This window comes from Myotis myotis, unplaced genomic scaffold (assembly GCF_014108235.1).
Source record: "Myotis myotis isolate mMyoMyo1 unplaced genomic scaffold, mMyoMyo1.p scaffold_m19_p_22, whole genome shotgun sequence".
NCBI lineage: Eukaryota > Metazoa > Chordata > Mammalia > Chiroptera > Vespertilionidae > Myotis > Myotis myotis.
This window is the reverse complement of record NW_023416327.1, coordinates 5,367,217-5,384,703: the sequence shown is the minus strand read 5'-3', so window position 1 is coordinate 5,384,703 and position 17,487 is coordinate 5,367,217.

Here is a 17,487-nt window from a genome sequence, read left to right as displayed (position 1 = left end):
AATACTGAAGAGATGAAATGCACCCTAGGAGGGCAATTGTTCTGGCCTCACTGTTCACAGAGGGAGCGGAGGGTGAGCTGGGTATTACCATCTGCAACTGAGGAGACGGGAACTTAGAGAGGCCACAGTGCTGGTGAACATCAAACCAAGAAGTCAGCCAGTGCTTGGCCTGGAAGTTCTCAGAAATTAAATGAGGCACCTTGAGTTGTTGAAATTGGGTTCCTTGTCCCATGAAACTATGTCACATGCTAGATTTGGCTAACTACTACTTTGTGCCATCTTTCACCTGTTCCTGTAGCTCAGGAGGATCAAGGGGCTAGAGCAGCGGTTCTCAACCTGAGGGTCACGCCCCCTTTGGCAGTCGAACGACCCTTTCACAGGAGTCGCCTAAGACCATCCTGCCTATCAGATATTTACATGACGATTCATAACAGTAGCAACATCACAGTTATGAAGTAGCAACGGAAATAATTTTATGGTTGAGTCACAACTGTATTTAAAGGGCCAGAAGGTTGAGAACCACTGGATTAGAAGGTGGATCTGAAGGCTTCATTAGATGCAAGTTCAAGTATGCTCTGGAGCCATGTACTACAAATGCATCACATCAGTAGCCACACGATGCCTCATTGTCTCACATTTAGTGAGATGAACTATTGATCAACTTAGTAAGTACACATTTCAACATTTTAAAATAATAATTATATGCATACACCTTCCCCTTCTTATGTAGATGGTGACATACTATAAACATTTTTTCTATTTCTTGATTTTGTTATTTTAGAATGTATTCTGCAAATAATTCTATATTCGTATATGGAAATCACTTCATTTTTATAGCTACACTAGGATTCCGGTGCACAGATTCATGCACATTAAAAGGAAATTAATTGTAATATTTTATTATCGCTTTTCACCCTTTCTTTATAATAGGAGTGTCAACCAAATTCACGATCAGCAATGACAGATCAAAACACACACATGCAATTGAAACCAGCGAGAGCTTTATATGTATCACGCATGCGCAAATCAACTTAGCCATATATATATATATATATATATATATATATATATATATATATATAAACTTGCTTAATTAGACCTGCTTTCTGATTTAGTTAAACTTTTTCCAGCCCAGTGAAGCACCCCAACTTCTCTTTCAGGTAATTGTCAGCAACACAGAAGTAAATATCAATCAACACGAAGCAGATTATTATTACAGAGCACACAGAAAGAACAAAGGGCAGCAGTATTTGACTATATTCTGCAGTGAGAAAACCTGAAGTCATTTTCAAGGTCCACCATTTCTTACTGCTTTTCAGTTGGGTCAAGTTTCTAAATTTTCTAAATCTCTGTTTTCCAGCTAATGAAAAGAAAATAGGATTCCACCAAATCTCCTATCTACCTACTCCAGGACTTCTGTGAGGATCAAATGAGATGAGGCACATGAAAATGCTTCACAAATATTTGGTTAAACTGTAAATTGTTTTCACCTGGCTATAAAGCAAGCTGGGTTCCTGGGCTGAAGAAACACCAAGGAAGCTAGTCACTAGGAAGAGGAAGCCAGGCGTTGCTACGTGATGTCATTACCTGGCGCCCACAGCAACTGTTTCTGGGCTGGGCTGGGCTGTGCGCCACATTTTGCACCATGAGTCTTGGCAATGTTGGCTGTGATTTGGTGGGATGTTGCTCTGGGATGGTGGCAGGGCTTGTATCCCACTTGGAGGAAGCCGAGAGTTGGTTTATCGGCACCTGGTCCATAGTGCTGTTTATTCTTTTTTTTTTTTTTAATATATTTTATTTTGTTTTATTGCTTAAAGTATTACAAAGAGTATTACATATGTCTCCTTTTATTTTTCCCTTGAAATTCCCCCTGCCTCCCCTACCCCCCAGTGTCATTTATGGATAATAAAGACCATTATAAACTGATGAACAAAAATAGATACAGAGGCAGAGCAGCATCAACCAGACTGTCAAAGGACACCAGGAAGGCTGGGGAGGGTTGGGAGGCAGGAGGGGGCGGCTAAGAGATCAACCGAAGGACTTGTATGCATGCAAGATATTCTTAAATGGCCAGTGCACGTCATGGCAGCTCCTATGTTGAACATCTTCCCCCTGGTGGTCAGTGCACGTCATAGCTACCAGTCAGATAGACACCTAGCCTTTTATATATATAGATAGTACTCCTTTGTGTAAATATACCATAGTTTATTCAACTAGCCCCACTGGGCATTTGAATTTACAATCTTTTGAGATAAAAATAAAGCCACATTTAATAAAATTGAACATTTGTTTTCTTTTATTTTTGCAGATGTACTTTTGGGTTTGAATACTAGAAGCAGGATTGCTGAATCAGAGTAACTGTGTATTTAGTGCTGTTCAATGTTGCCAAATTCTCTTCCACACAGACTGTACCATTTTTTATTTTCAGTATTTATGTAGGAGAAGCAAGCATTCCCCTCAAATTTGCCATCAGAATAAGTCATCAAAATTGCCCTGTCAGTGCAGTTGTTTCTCCTCATTGGGGGAGATGGAGTGTGCATTCAGAGCTCAAGGGTCATGGACATTCATTATACTCTGCTTACCTCATAGCTCTTACAATTTTCTCAGCGAGTTGTTGGTCTTTTTCTGTCCATTTTAGCAGGTTTAAAAAATACATTATTGATATTAAGCCTTTTTTATTTTTAAATCTTCATCATTGTCTTTTCAGTTTGCTTTTGGGGGAGAAGACTTGTAAAATGTTTTATTAGTATTTACAAGTGACACATTTTGTAGTTTGGTTAGGAAACCTTTGTCAGATTTTGTACTATTTTAATCCTTGTTCTAGTCAATTTATTTAAAGACAAACATTTTCCTTCTTTTTCTATTTTCTGAAATACATTAAGCAATATTACTTCTAGCTGCTTTTTACAGTTTGGTAAAATTTCCATATGAAATTTTTGGGAGTTATCACAAATTTCTTTCTCGTTTGTCTTTCTTCCTTTTATATATATTGGTCAAATTAGACTTCCTACTTCGATGATGGTTGTTTTGCTAAGTTACATTTTCCATGAACAATCTCTAGCATCTAGATTTTCAAATTCATTTGAATATATTTGTACAGAAAGGCTTCTTTTATTTTGTTTTAATGCATTTGTTTAAAACACCTTTTTCTCTTTGTCAGTTTTTAGTGTGTATTTGAGCTTTCTCTCCTGTGTGGATTAAGTAGTGAGGTATTTGGCTGAATCAGTGATCTTTCAAAGAACCAGCATTTGTTTCATTCATTAGTTTTCAATAATTCCTGAGTAATTGCTTCTTTATCTTTTATTTCCTTCTGTGTTCCTTTAGTCTATTTTGTTCTTTTCCTAGATTTTTGAGTTAGAAGCTTATTCTATATATTAGTGGCCCAGTGAACAGATTCATGCACATTGAAAAGAAATTAATTAGAAGAAATATTTTAATATTGCTATTCTCCCTTTATAATAGAAGTGTCAAAGATGAAATGAAATTAGTAAAATTTATATGAAATAATATATAAATTAATTAATAAATAAACAATAACAATAATAAAGACATTATATAAAAACAACAAAAACATGATATAAAAAACAACATTGATAAAAACAATGACTGAAAAATTGATTAAACTTATTCTATATCTCCCTGTATACCACATTAAGAGTAAAAACACTTTCAGAGTGCTTGACTAATTTACCTTGTGATGAAGTATTTACAACTTTAATATCACGTGCTCTTTGAACTTGATAGAAAGCAACATTTAATTGACCATGTCCAAAAACGGGTTTAGGTAGGAATATTCCTACTCTGTCTAGAGTTTGTCCTTGTGATTTATTAATAGTCATCGCAAATGCTGGCATCAGGGAAAACTGTCTTCGAATTAATTTAAATGGAAGGCCAATGTCAGATGGGGAAAAATCAATTCTTGGAATCAGAACAACCTCTCCTTCCGCAGATCCTGTTACTACTTCAGCTTCGAGAAACACAAGGGTGCAATTGGCCCCAGCAAGAGCTTTATATGTATAGTGCATGTGCAAGTCAACATTTATTTTAAATTGCAGTGGGTGTCATATGTCCTGGCCAGTCAGTTGGATGGTCGGATGGACATACAGTTGGTCACTTAGCTTTTATATATATTTATATATAATTTTTATTGTTCTAAATATTCAATGCTGCAGTCTTGCCTTGAGTATACTACTAATGGTCTACGGACTTTATAGTGACATGTTTTTATTATCGTTGCTTTATTAGCACTTCTCCATTGATCCAGTTGATCCAAATGTATTTTAATAGTGAAATTATTTTATTTTTAGTTCCCGAGTGCATAGACATGTGTGTTTGATTATTGTTACTGATTACTAGTTTTATTGCATTGTGGTCATGGTATACAATTCATATGATTTTTATTTTTCAAACTTTATTGGTTATTTATGGCTTATTGGAGAGATTAATTTAATGAATGCTCTGTGTACACTTGGGAATTATATGTAGGGGTAGGTTCAATCCCTGTTTGGGGTGCATGCAAGAGGCAGCCAATTGTGAAAAGGAAAACCCCACAGAGCTGCTGGAGCCCAGGGAATCTAGACCTGAGACCACAGGCACAGGGGGCTGCACCCCAAAAGACACCCTGAAAAATGGCCCAAGTGGCATGGTGCTGGGAGGAGAGAGAGGGGAGAAACACGCAATTTTGTGTTTGTTTTGCTTTGTCTTTGCTTTTATTTGCTAAACCCATAATATAAGACTTCCAGCTGTAAAAACTCACTCAAGGCTCCAGTGCAGGGAGAGGCACAGATTTGTGGAGACTGAGGAGAGGCTAGGAAGGGAGGCAGGGCAGCAAGATGTGCCCAAGTTTCTTCCTAACCCTTTAAACACAAGCGGCCATATCTCCCCAGAAGAGCTAGCCCCTCCCAGTGGCCTCAAAGCAGGGAATATAGCCTGCCACGCCCTGCCTTCTTGCAGCCCAGTCCTGTGGAGACAGACACAAGCAAAGGAGCAGTGGATCACCAGACAGTGTCGGACAGTGGTCAGCACCTAAATACCTAACAGGGAGCCTAGAATTGACGGACAGAACAGAAGAGTGGGGTCCTAAACCAGCCTGCATGGGGCATTAAAATGCAGCTGAAGTGAACACTTCACTTTTAAATTTTGTTAAATTTTCTTTTTACTTTTTTAATATTATATTTATTTTATTTTTATTCTATTTTATTTTCTTCTTTTTTTTCCCTTCACCTTTATCTTCCTCACTTTTTCCTTTTTCATCTTCTTTTTCTTCTCCTTTCCCTGATTTAGCTTTTCCCTTGTCTTTTTTTTTTTTTTTACCTTTTGTTAAAAAGTGATCTTTGTTATCTGCTTTATTGATGTATTATTACTATTGTAGTCTCTGTTGGCTTATTTAAATATCTAATTTCCTCCTCTCTGCTTTACTCCATTTCCCCTTCTCTTTTCTCATTCTTCACAAATCTTTTTTCTTTTTTTAAAAAATTTCCTCTCCTCTTTCTCCTTACTATTCCTATTTTTTTTTAGTTTCACCTCCTAAATTCAAAACTATCTGCTCTTTCTTCTATTCTCCTTTTCAATAAATAAATAAATAAATACTTTTATTTTTTATTTTTATCTCTTATCTACTCATTCTCTTTCTCCTTCCTCTATATTAATAGGTCCTTCCCCTATTAATTCAATTCCTTAACCTCATTTTCGGTATTTAACTTCTGCCTCTAACAGATTCTGCACAGCCCCCTTCTTCTGGGTGTTTTTTGTTTGCTATTTTTGGTTTATTTGTTTGTTTTGTCATGTTGTCTCCCCATATTCGTTCTTTTTCTTTTCTTTTCTTTTTATCTTTCTCACTATAATTTTTGTTCCTTTTCTCTCTCCTAATTCTCTTTTCTCTGGTGGTCACTTCTATTGGGGTTATAGCTGTCTTGTCTTCTGTTCTTTTGTGTATGTCTTATGTTGTATTTTGTGCTGTTTGGTTAGCACCTTCACAACAGTTGGCACAATGAGGTAGAGAGTGAGCCATATAAACAGACAACCTGAGAGAAGACTATATCCAAAAATGGGATAATAACATTCAAGATCCAACTACATCAAGAGAACCCAAATATCTTAAGTAGGTGGAATCCATTGAATACCCAGCCCAGAAGATCTGAGATACTGAACCATTGTGTCCCACAATACTTCAACTACATAAGACAAATTCAAAAATTCTGGGTGGCATAGCTGTTTGCTCTAATACATACAAACAATTACAAAGGAACAACAAAAATGGAGAGACAAAGAAAAAAAAAAACATATGAAAGAAAATGAGAAATCACCAGAAAAGGGGAAAAATGAAATGGAGGCAAGCAATATGTCAGAGAAATAATTCAAAGTAGTGGTTATAAGGATACTAAGAAGGCTGAATGGGAAATTAACTGACATGTATAACAATCAAGATGAAATGAAGAATGACATAGTTTCAATAAAGGACACAATGGAAGATTTCAACACTAGACTAGAAGAGGCTGAGGACCGAATCAGCAACTTAGGAGACAAGGTAGAAAAAAACAACAACAATCAGAGCATCAATGAAAACAAACAAAAAATACTTAAAAAGCAGGGGGAGACTCTAAGGGGGCCTTGGGACAACACAAAACAAAACAACATCTGCATAATAGGTGTACCAGAAGGAGAGGAAGCTGAGCAAGGAATAGAAAATCTGTTTGAAGAAATAATGCCCCAAAAAGTCCCTGAGTTTGGGAAGAAAAATGTTACATAAGTATAAGAAGCACACAGAGTCCCAAACAAGATGAACCCAAAAAGACCGACACCAAGACATATCCTTATCAAATTGGAAAACATCAATGACAAAGAAAGAATCTTAAAGGCTGCCAGAGAGAGAAACAGAAATTTACCTACAAAGGGCATCCTATTAGACTATCAACTAATTTCTCAACTGAAACACATCAGGCCAGGAGGGAATGGAATGAAGTAGAAGTATACAAAGTGATGCAAAGCAAGGGACTGAATTCAAGAATACTCTATCCAAAAAGACTATCATTCAAAATAGAAGGGGAAATTAGGAGCTTCAGAGAAAAAAAAGTAAGGAAGATTATTACTATCAAATCAGCAATGCATAAAATGCTAAAGGGACTGATGAAAAAAATGAAACAGAAAGGGAAGATGAAACACAGGCATAAAGAATATGGCAACAAACAAGTACCTGCAATAATAACCTAAATGTAAATGGATTAAATGCTCTAATCAAATGACATTGAGTAGTAGAATGGATAAGAAAATATGACCCATATATATGCTGTTTACAAGTGACACACCTCAGAACAAAGCACTCATAGAGACTGAAGGTGAAGGGATGGAAAAACAATTTTTTTAATATATTTTATTGATTTTTTACAGAGAGGAAGGGAGAGAGATAGAGAGTTAGAAGCATCGATGAGAGAGAAACATCGATCAGCTGCCTCCTGCACATCTCCTACTGGGGATGTGCCCGCAACCCAGGTACATGCCCTTGACCAGAATCGAACCTGGGACCCCTCAGTCCGCAAGCCAACGCTCTATCCACTGAGCCAAACCGGTTTGGGCGGAAAAACAATTTTTCAGGCAAATAGAAGTAAAAAAAATGCTGGGGTAGCAATACTTTTATCTGAAAACACTGTCCTCAAATGAAGGCCATGACATGTGATAAGGAAGGCCACTTCATAATACTAAAAGTATTGATTCAACAAGAAGATATAAGTCTGGAATACATATATGCATCTACTGCAGGACACCCAAATACATAAAAAAACTTCCCAGAAGATATCAAGGGAAAGATCAATAGCAATCACAGTAGGGCATTTTAATATTCCATTGACAACACTGGATAAATCCTCTAGACAAAAAATCAACAAAGAAACAGCAATCCTAAATGACTCATTGGATCAGATGGAATTAATTGACATTTTCAGAACATTTCACCCCAAAGCTAAGGAATATACATTCTTCTTAAATGCACATGGGAAATTTGCAAAGATAGACCACATATTAGGACACAGGTTAAGTCACTATAAATTCAAGAAGCTTGAAATCATATCAAGCATCTTCTCAGATCACAATGGCATAAAATTAGATATCAACTACAATGAAAGCAGTAAAAAACAATCAAATGCATGGAGACTAAATAGCATGTTATTAAATAACAAATGGGTTACCAAAGAGATCAAAGAAGACATAAAAACATTCTGGAAACAAATGAAAATGAAAACACAATAATCCAAAATCTATGGGACACAATGAAAGCAATCCCGAGAGAGAACTTCATACCACTAAGGCCTACCTCAAAAACACACACACAAAAAAACCTGGTAATAAGTTATCTCACCCAGAAACTTAAAGAACTAGAAAGAAAGCAACAAGAAAAGCCCAGAGTAAGTAGAAGGAAGGAAATAATAAAGATCAGAGCAGAAATAAATGACATAGAGATGGAAAAAAAAAACAATACAAAAGATCAATAGAACCAAGATCTGGTTCTTTGAAAGAATAAACAAGATGGATGAACCTCTATCCCAGTTCATCAAGAAATAAAGAGGACCCAAATAAACAAAATCAGAAATGAAAGAGGTTAAGTAACAACCAACCCACAGAAATACAAAGGATTATAAAAGATCCTACAAACAACTCTACCCCAAAACTGGACAACGTAGACAGAATGGACATATTCCTAAAAAAATACAATCTTCCAAAACTCAATCAGAAAAAGTCAGAAAACCTGAATAGGCAGACAACTACCAATAAAATTGAAGTAGTAATCAAAAATCTTCCTGCAAACAGAACCCCTGGTCCAGACAGCTTTACAGAAGAGTTCTACCAAACATTCAAAGAACTTAAACCTATTCTCCTCAGACTATTCCAAAAAATTCAAAAGGAAGGCACACTTCCAAGCTCTTTGTATGCAGCCAGCATTACTCTAATTTCAAAACCAGATAAAGATACTAAAAAGAAAGAGAATTACAGGCCAATATCCCTTATGAACATAGATACAAAAATTCTTAACAAAATATTGACAAATCACATCCAGCAATACATTTAAAAGATCATACACCATGATCAAGTGGGATTTAGTCTGGGGATGCAAGGCTAGTACATCATATAAACTGATGTGAAAGACAAAAAGCACATGATTATATCATTTGATGCAGAAAAAGCATTTGACAAAATCCAACACCCTTTTTTTGATAAAAACTCTCAGCAAAGTGGGAATAAAGGGATCATATCTTAACATAATAAAAGCCTTACAGGACAAAACTTTAGCCAACATCATACTCAATGGGCAAAAACTAAACACATTTCCCCTGAGAATGAGAACAAGACAGGGATGCCCACTTTCAGCACTCCTGTTTGATATAGTACTGGAAGTGCTAGCCATAGCAATCAGACAAGGAGGAAAAATAAAAGGTATCCAAACTGGGAAAGAAGAAGTAAAACTGTCATTATTTATAGATGACATGATATTGTACATAGAAAACCCTAAAGACTCTATCAAAAAAACAGATTTAATAAATGAATTGGCAACATAGCAAGATACAAAGTTAACACCCAGAGATCTATGGCTTTTTTATACACCAATAATGAACTCACAGAAAACAAAAATAAAAACAAACAAAAAAACATTTAACATTGCAACCAAAAAAAGTAAGATACCTAGAAATAAACTTAACCAAGGTGATAAAAGACCTTTACTCAGAAAGCCATTGGGCATTGAAAAAAGAGATAGAGGAAGATACAAACAAGTGGAAGAATATACCATGTTCATAGATTGGTGAATCCACATCATTAAAATGTCAATACTACCAAAGCAATCTATAGATTCAAAGGAATCCCAATTAAAATACCAATGGCATAGTTCACAGACCTAGAACAAACCCTCTAAAAATTTATATGGAATAAAAAAGACCCCGAATAGCCACAGCAATCCTGAGAAAAAAGAACAAAGTTTGAGGGTTACAATACCCAGATATCAAGCTATATTACAAAGCCACTGTTCTCAAAATGGCCTGGTACCAGCACAAGAACAGACGTAGACCAATTGAACAGAACAGAGAACCCAGAAATCAACCCAAGACATTATGCTCAATTAATATTTGACAAAGGAGGCAAGAGCATACAATGGAGTCAAGACAGTCTCTTCAATAAATGGTGTTGGGGAAATTGGACAGATACATGCAAAAAAAATGATACTAGACCACCAATGTACACCATACATAAAAATAAACTGCAAATGGATAAAAGATTTAAATGTTAGATGGGAAACCATAAAAATCTTAGAAGAATCCATAGGCAGCTTAATATCAGTCATATGTCATAGCAATATCTTTACCAATACATCTCCTAGTACAATGAAAACTAAGGAGAAAATAAACAAATGATGCTACATAAAAATAAAAAGCTTCTGCACAGCAAAAGAAGCCATCAACAAAACAAGAGAACCCACTTCATTGGAGAACACATTTGGCCAAGGTTATATCTGATAAGGGTTTAATCTCCATAATTCATAGGGAACTCATAAAACTTAACAAAAGGAAGATAAACAACTGAATCAAAAAGGGCAAAAAGCCTAAATAGACACTTTTCAAAAGTGGACATATAAAAAGCCAAGATACATATGAAAACATGCTCAAAGTCACTAATCATCCAAAAGATGCAAATTGAAAGGACAATGAGGTACCATCTCACATCTGTTAGAATGGCTATCATCAACAAATCAACCAATGACAAGTGCTGGTGAGGAAAAAGGAACTCTCATGCACTGCTGGTGGGAATGCAGACTGGTGCAGCCACTGTGGAGAACAGTATGGAGTTTCCTCAACTAATTAAAAGTGGAACTCCCATTTGACCCAGTAATCCCACTTCTAGGAATATATGCCAAGAAATCAGAAACACCAATCAGAAAGAATATATGCATCCCTATGTTCATAGCAGCACTATTTACAATAGCTAAGATTTGGAAACAACCTAAGTGCCTATCATCAGATGAATGGATTAGAAAACTGTGGTACATCTACAAAATGGAATAGTACACTGCTATAAAAAAAGAAGGAATTCTTACCATTTGCAATAGCATGGATGGATCTGGAGAGAATTATGCTAAGTGAAATAAGCCAGCCAGAGAAAAATAAGTATCGTATGATCTCAGTTTATTGTGGAATATAATGAACAATGTAAACTGATGAACACAAATAGATTCAGAGATATAGAAGTATGGAACAGATTGCCCTTGACTGGGAATCGAACCCACAACCCTGTGGTCTGCAGGCTGACACTCTAATCACTGAACAAAACTGGCCAGTTTTGGATTTTAATCCTGCACACAAGACACAGAATTGTATCTTATTTAAATGAATGGGTGGTGCCCAATACAATTTTGGTAATCAGTGCATGTTTATTAATAATTATTGCAACTAACACAATAATTTAAACATAGTAAGAGAAATAATCAAGGATGAAAAAAAGGGTTAGCAAGTTATCTTAATACAAAATAGCTCCATTTCCCTTGGTCCTCCCTCTTATAACTCTAAAACACTGGACATAACCCCAAAAACCAGCAAAGACAGACTCTGGCAGGTGGAAAGAGGACAAGCTGCACAGGCACCTTCAGCCTTGAGGAACAACATGCCCAAGCTCCCTGGCTTTCTCTGTTGCTCCCATATATCCTGGACAGGGAGCTGTAGGAGCAGCCAACCACAGCTGCCACTCGTCACTGACAAAAAATGGCCCCACAGAAGCCTGTTCCCCCTAGATGAAGGACAGAGAAGAAGGCGGCTTAACAACATAAACCTTTGGCAATATTCTCCCTCGGTCTCAAACACCAATAGGAAAACTACATAGTAAATAGATGCTCTTACTCATTGTGAGTAGTGTCTGCAGGGTCTGGCTGTGCGTGGAAACAACCAGGTGGTGTGAGGAGGGAATTATTCTAAGTAGAACTAGTATTGCTTGACTCTATTTCTCATGCAATTTCACTCCTAAGCTCATTTCCTGTTAACATGATTTAAAACAGAAAAGTATAAAGAGGAGAGTTTAGGAAGGAGAGCTTACGGGGGAGGAGACATTGAGAACTATGGAAATCTTAAGGTATTTGAAGGTGTGCTGGAAGTGAATTTTAGATCATCTGATCAACAGTGAAGAAGCCATTAGGACTCTGAGCAAGAAAGAGGTGAAAGAGATGCAGTTTATATCACAAATGTGGAAAGGAGGATGTTCAGTTAAGAGAGAACTTTCAGTGGTGTTGCAGCAGATGATTTAAAGAGATTGAGTTGATGAGTTGCTCATATGTGCAAAAGCCTCTGGGACCCTCCTCAGCTACAATCTTCATTGACCTTCACATCCAGGCCACATTTGAATGAACCTCAGAACAAATTTCTTTCAATTTTGGACTCTTCTGGAGAGTGGGTGAAGAGTATTATTATTCAAGGCAAGACTTTCAAAGAACAAAATATAGGTGTATCTTCAAGAGGTTTGGAATAAGTACTGAGATGATTTGAGAGAGTGGAGACATCAGAGCAGTGGTGCAGGCTCAAGGGCCTGAAGGCCGAATACATAAACTGACTTTTGTGCACAACTTGCTGACTGTGTCTGATTCGTGGTTGATATAAGGGTCAAAAAGTCTAATCAAATTTGTGCTGTTCTATTATACACTCAGATGGAGGAGATTCCCTCCGCTGGCATTTGAAATCCATATGGAAGCACACCATCAGCAAATTCCCTTGTCATCTGTCCTCTCTCCTCTCCTGCCTTTGCCCCTAAATGCCATGTGGGTGGTTTTCTTATATTTTAATGGACAGATATAAAGCTGGGGGTTGGACACTTATTACTGTGTGAAATTATAACCTGCCTACATCTGCATTCAGAAATCACAAAGGGAAATAAAAAAGCTATGCCTGAATAATCCAGATGTTGATGAATACAAAGGCCCAGAATGCCCTTCCATCCTTCAAAAACATTCCACTGCACAACCTACAATCTAAATTAAGACCAGAGGCAGGAATGAGCTCAACAACACTACATTCCTACAGTGCTCAGAAGGACAAGATCCAATTACATTATATACTTTTATTCAAAATATAGAATACATCAAAAATAAACCATATTTTTGCAGGATCAGAAATCTCTTTCAAAAAAATAAAGCTCTTGTTTGTAGCAAATATGTTTGTTTTGTTTATGTTGCCTAATAATTCCCAGTCTAGAGGAGAAGTTAATATCCTTTAAGTAAAGACTAATATCTTTCTATGGAAGTGCCTTTCTCTTTTTCTTTTCTTTTCTTTTTTTTTTTTTTCTTTTGACCCATCTGGTTTGTCAGAAAAGTCTCCTACCTCTGATATTTATACAATATCATGCAAATGTCAAAATCTGAATGTCATCTTCAAAGACCCTTTTATGTCAGGCAACCCCTTTATAGGGAAAAAATAAACAATTTTATGTATGCATGCTTGATGCCAGTCCAATTAATAAAAGCCTTTTTTGCTATGCTTGGCTACAAGCAAGTTTCTCTTTTGAAAATGAACAGAGGGAGAATGAGATAAAAGGTCTGTATTGTTTCCTTGCAAATTTTACAGTTTCATTTTTAATTTGTGTTTGGATGTGAGGATCTTGGTGCAGATGGTGTGATAGTCCACAGTATGTTCTGAGAACCTGAAATGATAACAAAGATATGCAAATTGAGAGGGTGCTTTGGATAAAAGCCAAGATATCCAATTTCACAATAGCTGAAAACAAATTGATGTGCCCAGCACACTATTCAGAGGAGCACTAGGAAATGTAACAGTGCCAAAACAAATTATACTAATGACCTCAGCCGTTAGTTGCATTCTATTGGCCAGCTTCATGTTGGTTACATTTGTCTGCACTGGCACTTCATTTACTGCACAAAACAACTTTTCTAAAAAATACAAACCAAAACAAAACCAAGAGGAAAAAAATCAATCCTCATAATTGAAAAAGTACTATACAACTACTTTTGCATCTCAGAAATATTTAGTAATATTTAATATATCAAAAAGTTAAAAATGCAAACAATAAAAATTTAAGGAAAATGTCTAAAGTTTACCATTTTAGGAGACTATATAAGTTCACATTACTTCATTGGGACGTTTAGTCAAAATGACTAAACCAAAATGACTTTCAACAATTTTATGTGGATCAAGGCATATTTTAATAGATAATTTTCTAATTTCCATGTTTCAGAGCATAAAATGTGCCATTCCAGACAACAGGAGCAAAGAAAAGAACTAAACAAGAAAGGGAGGAAAGAAAAAATACCTTGTTATAAAAATTGAAACTCATGATTATAAAATCTAATTCATAATGTACTATATGCAATTATAAGTATATATACAATTATTTAGCATTATTTTGTACTTGAAGTTAAATAAAAATTCTGGATAGTACTATTTAGAAGTTCTTTTTCTACCTTCTCTGATATTGGCAAACTGTTGAATAGTTGCTGAAATCTAACATTCAATAAAATGTTGTAAATAAGAATGATATTTAATCTTAAGTCCTACTTAAATATATAATTCAAGACTGATGGAAGATGCTGACTTACATTAGATCAGGGGTCATCAAACTTTTTAAACAGGGAGCCAGTTCACTGTCCCTCAGACCATTGGAGGGCCAGACTATAGTTTAAAAAAAACTATGAACAAATTCCTATGCACACTGCACATATCTTATTTTGAAGTAAAAAAACAAAACAGGAACAAATACAATATCTGTATTTGCATGTGGCCCACGGACCGTAGTTTTAGGACCCCTGCATTAGATGTTATTAACACAGATACTTTTTTAAATTTTATTTAAACTTTAAGACTCCAAGAACCCTGAAGTTCTTCTTCTTATCAATTTTTAAAATGTATCTTTATTGTTGAAAGTATTACAGATGTCCCCTTACAGGCCCCTCCACCCTGCTCTGCCCCCTCCCCAGGCCTTCACCACACTGTTTTACAGAAGAACATAAAATTTTCTTTTTTTTTCAGACAATTACCTTCTGACCTTTCATTAAAAGTAAAAAATAAGCAAACCAAATACAAACATAAATTGTAGTGGAAGCAGTTAGACTTTTGAAATCAATAAAAAATTTATATAAATAAACTGCTACTCTATTGACTTTTCCATTGCTTAACCTTTTTGCAAAAAAAAATTATATTCAGTTTATAGCTCCAAACCCTAGTTTCTTAAAAATTGATTGCACATTATTGCTCAAAAATTAGTCAAATGCAAAAGCCATGCAAAATAGGTGAAGAGATATCAAGATTATGAAAACATTACGATTTGCTGCTCAGTGTGAGAGTGTAAAATGTGAGGAAACATTATTGAACACAGGACTCTACATTTCTCATCACATTTTAATAGTTTCTATTTAAAATACATTTTAAAAAAAGATCTCATTCTCTTACAAGAAGATAGCGTGTAGTCACAGTAGGGCAGATAATAGTAGAAAAGGGCACAGTCATAGTCAAATGCACAATACCTAATAGATTTGACCGCCAATTTAAATGTAACATTTATTTAAAAATTAGAAATCATTTTTAATTTTAGGATATTATTTTTGTTCCAGAATTATTATGTTCACATTCCTGTCTTTTTAATGTTTGTTTTCAAATTATTTCTGATTTGAAAATTTTAAAAAGAGAGATGACAGGAAATGAAAATCTCTTTTATACAATAAACAGGCAAAGGTTAGTAGTGCTCTCCTTCTCATTACACCCACTGTCTCTTTTAATGCTATTGCAAGGTCAACCGGGCCTTGGCAAAATAATGCAAGTTTGGCCATTCCAAGTTCAGTTATGTAAAGAGCGACAAGTTAGTGCATCACTGTTTTCAGGGTATAGATAGGAGTAGCATCTACATGGGATGTCTTGCAGCAAGGAGCTGGAAGGGTGGGTATGTAATCACACAGTAGTGTGTCAAAAAAATCTCTTCTCATCACAGGAGTAGTTCTGGAGAGAAGTACTCTTGAAGTATGTTATGCAAATATGAAAGAAGTCTCTATCTGCAACAAAAAAAAACAGTTCTTATTAGCTCTTTCACCTAAGAAACACCAAAATGTAGGTTTCTGATAAGCCCCCAAGTGACCCCTAGTTTGGGGGGAAATGCACTAACCAGAAGATCTTGGGGCTGTCCATCAATTTCTAAGACACACGGAAACCCTGAGCAGTGAGGCAGTGCACTCTCCGTCTTCATGCATAATCCATTCCACATAGGCGAAGTAGTATGTAAAGTGAATTTTAATTGGCTATAATTGTCATTTCATTTAGTAAAGTATTGTCTGGAGACCAGGAGATCAATTAGCACTCTATGGACTCCCTTACTTATGAAAATATGCGTAGAGAGAGGCAGTGTGCTCAAGTCGTAGATATACTTTAATTAAGAATATAGACAGTAAATTAAACACTTTTAAAGTATCAATTAATTACTATTTAGGTGGGTTTCGATTAGCAACCTGGTAAATTAAAAATCACTGTCTTTGCTTTAAATTAACTAAAGAAAATGTTTGGCCATATTTTTTAGTCAAGCCATTTACTTGCTATGCCATAAGAAAACTTTCAGAATTAAACAAAAAATAAACAAACAAAAAATCACCAGAGGTGTCTGAAATAGTAAATTTTTTCTCCTTTAATTTTAAGCTTCTATAAGGATGCATTGCATGAAAACATGAGAAAACAATATTAAGCCAAACGTCTCCCCTAAAGATCTCTTTCATATGTCCTTCATTTCCTCAGAATTAATGGATGTTCAGGCATCAATAAGGTAGAAAAAAAGATGATTGATGTATTTCGCTTTATTATTAAATTGTTGGTAACCAAGGCAGCTTTTTCCATGGGGATAAGAGGGACCTGTCCCTTTTTAACCACTTGCTCCGAATGACTTTTATACCCAATATCAGTGAGAAGGGAGGATGAATGTCACCTCTCTTCTCTTCCTCCTCCTGCTGATGTCTACTCCCTCCCTTGATTGACAGCTACTAATAACCTTCCTGCCCTAAGTGCCATGGAGACACTTTATTAGGACAAACAGCCAAGGAAATCTAGGAAGGGAGCCAAGTTTGCAGTGAGTTATTATCGGGCTTGTATTTATCTCAGCTTTGTAATTTTTTTCAGTGATATGCAAATCCTGAAATAGATCTTCCGCTGTTGAAGGACAGGTCCCTCTGTTAATTGATCCACTGAGACTCACTCTCCCCTCTTCCAGCTCCCAGCCAGGGAAGCTGCTACATGAAAGCCGCTCAGAGGCGCACAGGCCAGAAATTCTCCACACACGCCTTCCACTAGAACCTCCACCGACAGTGAATTCGTGTTCCCTAAAAACACGCTCCCTTCTCAATATATCTGTGCAGCAGATCAAACCAGTGTGTTTATTTGTTTATTAGTTTTGTATAAAATACTATTTCAAATTATAACCAGATGTGATTTCAGATGGGATTTATGTTTTCTGTTGAGATACACAGAGCACATATATATTGTA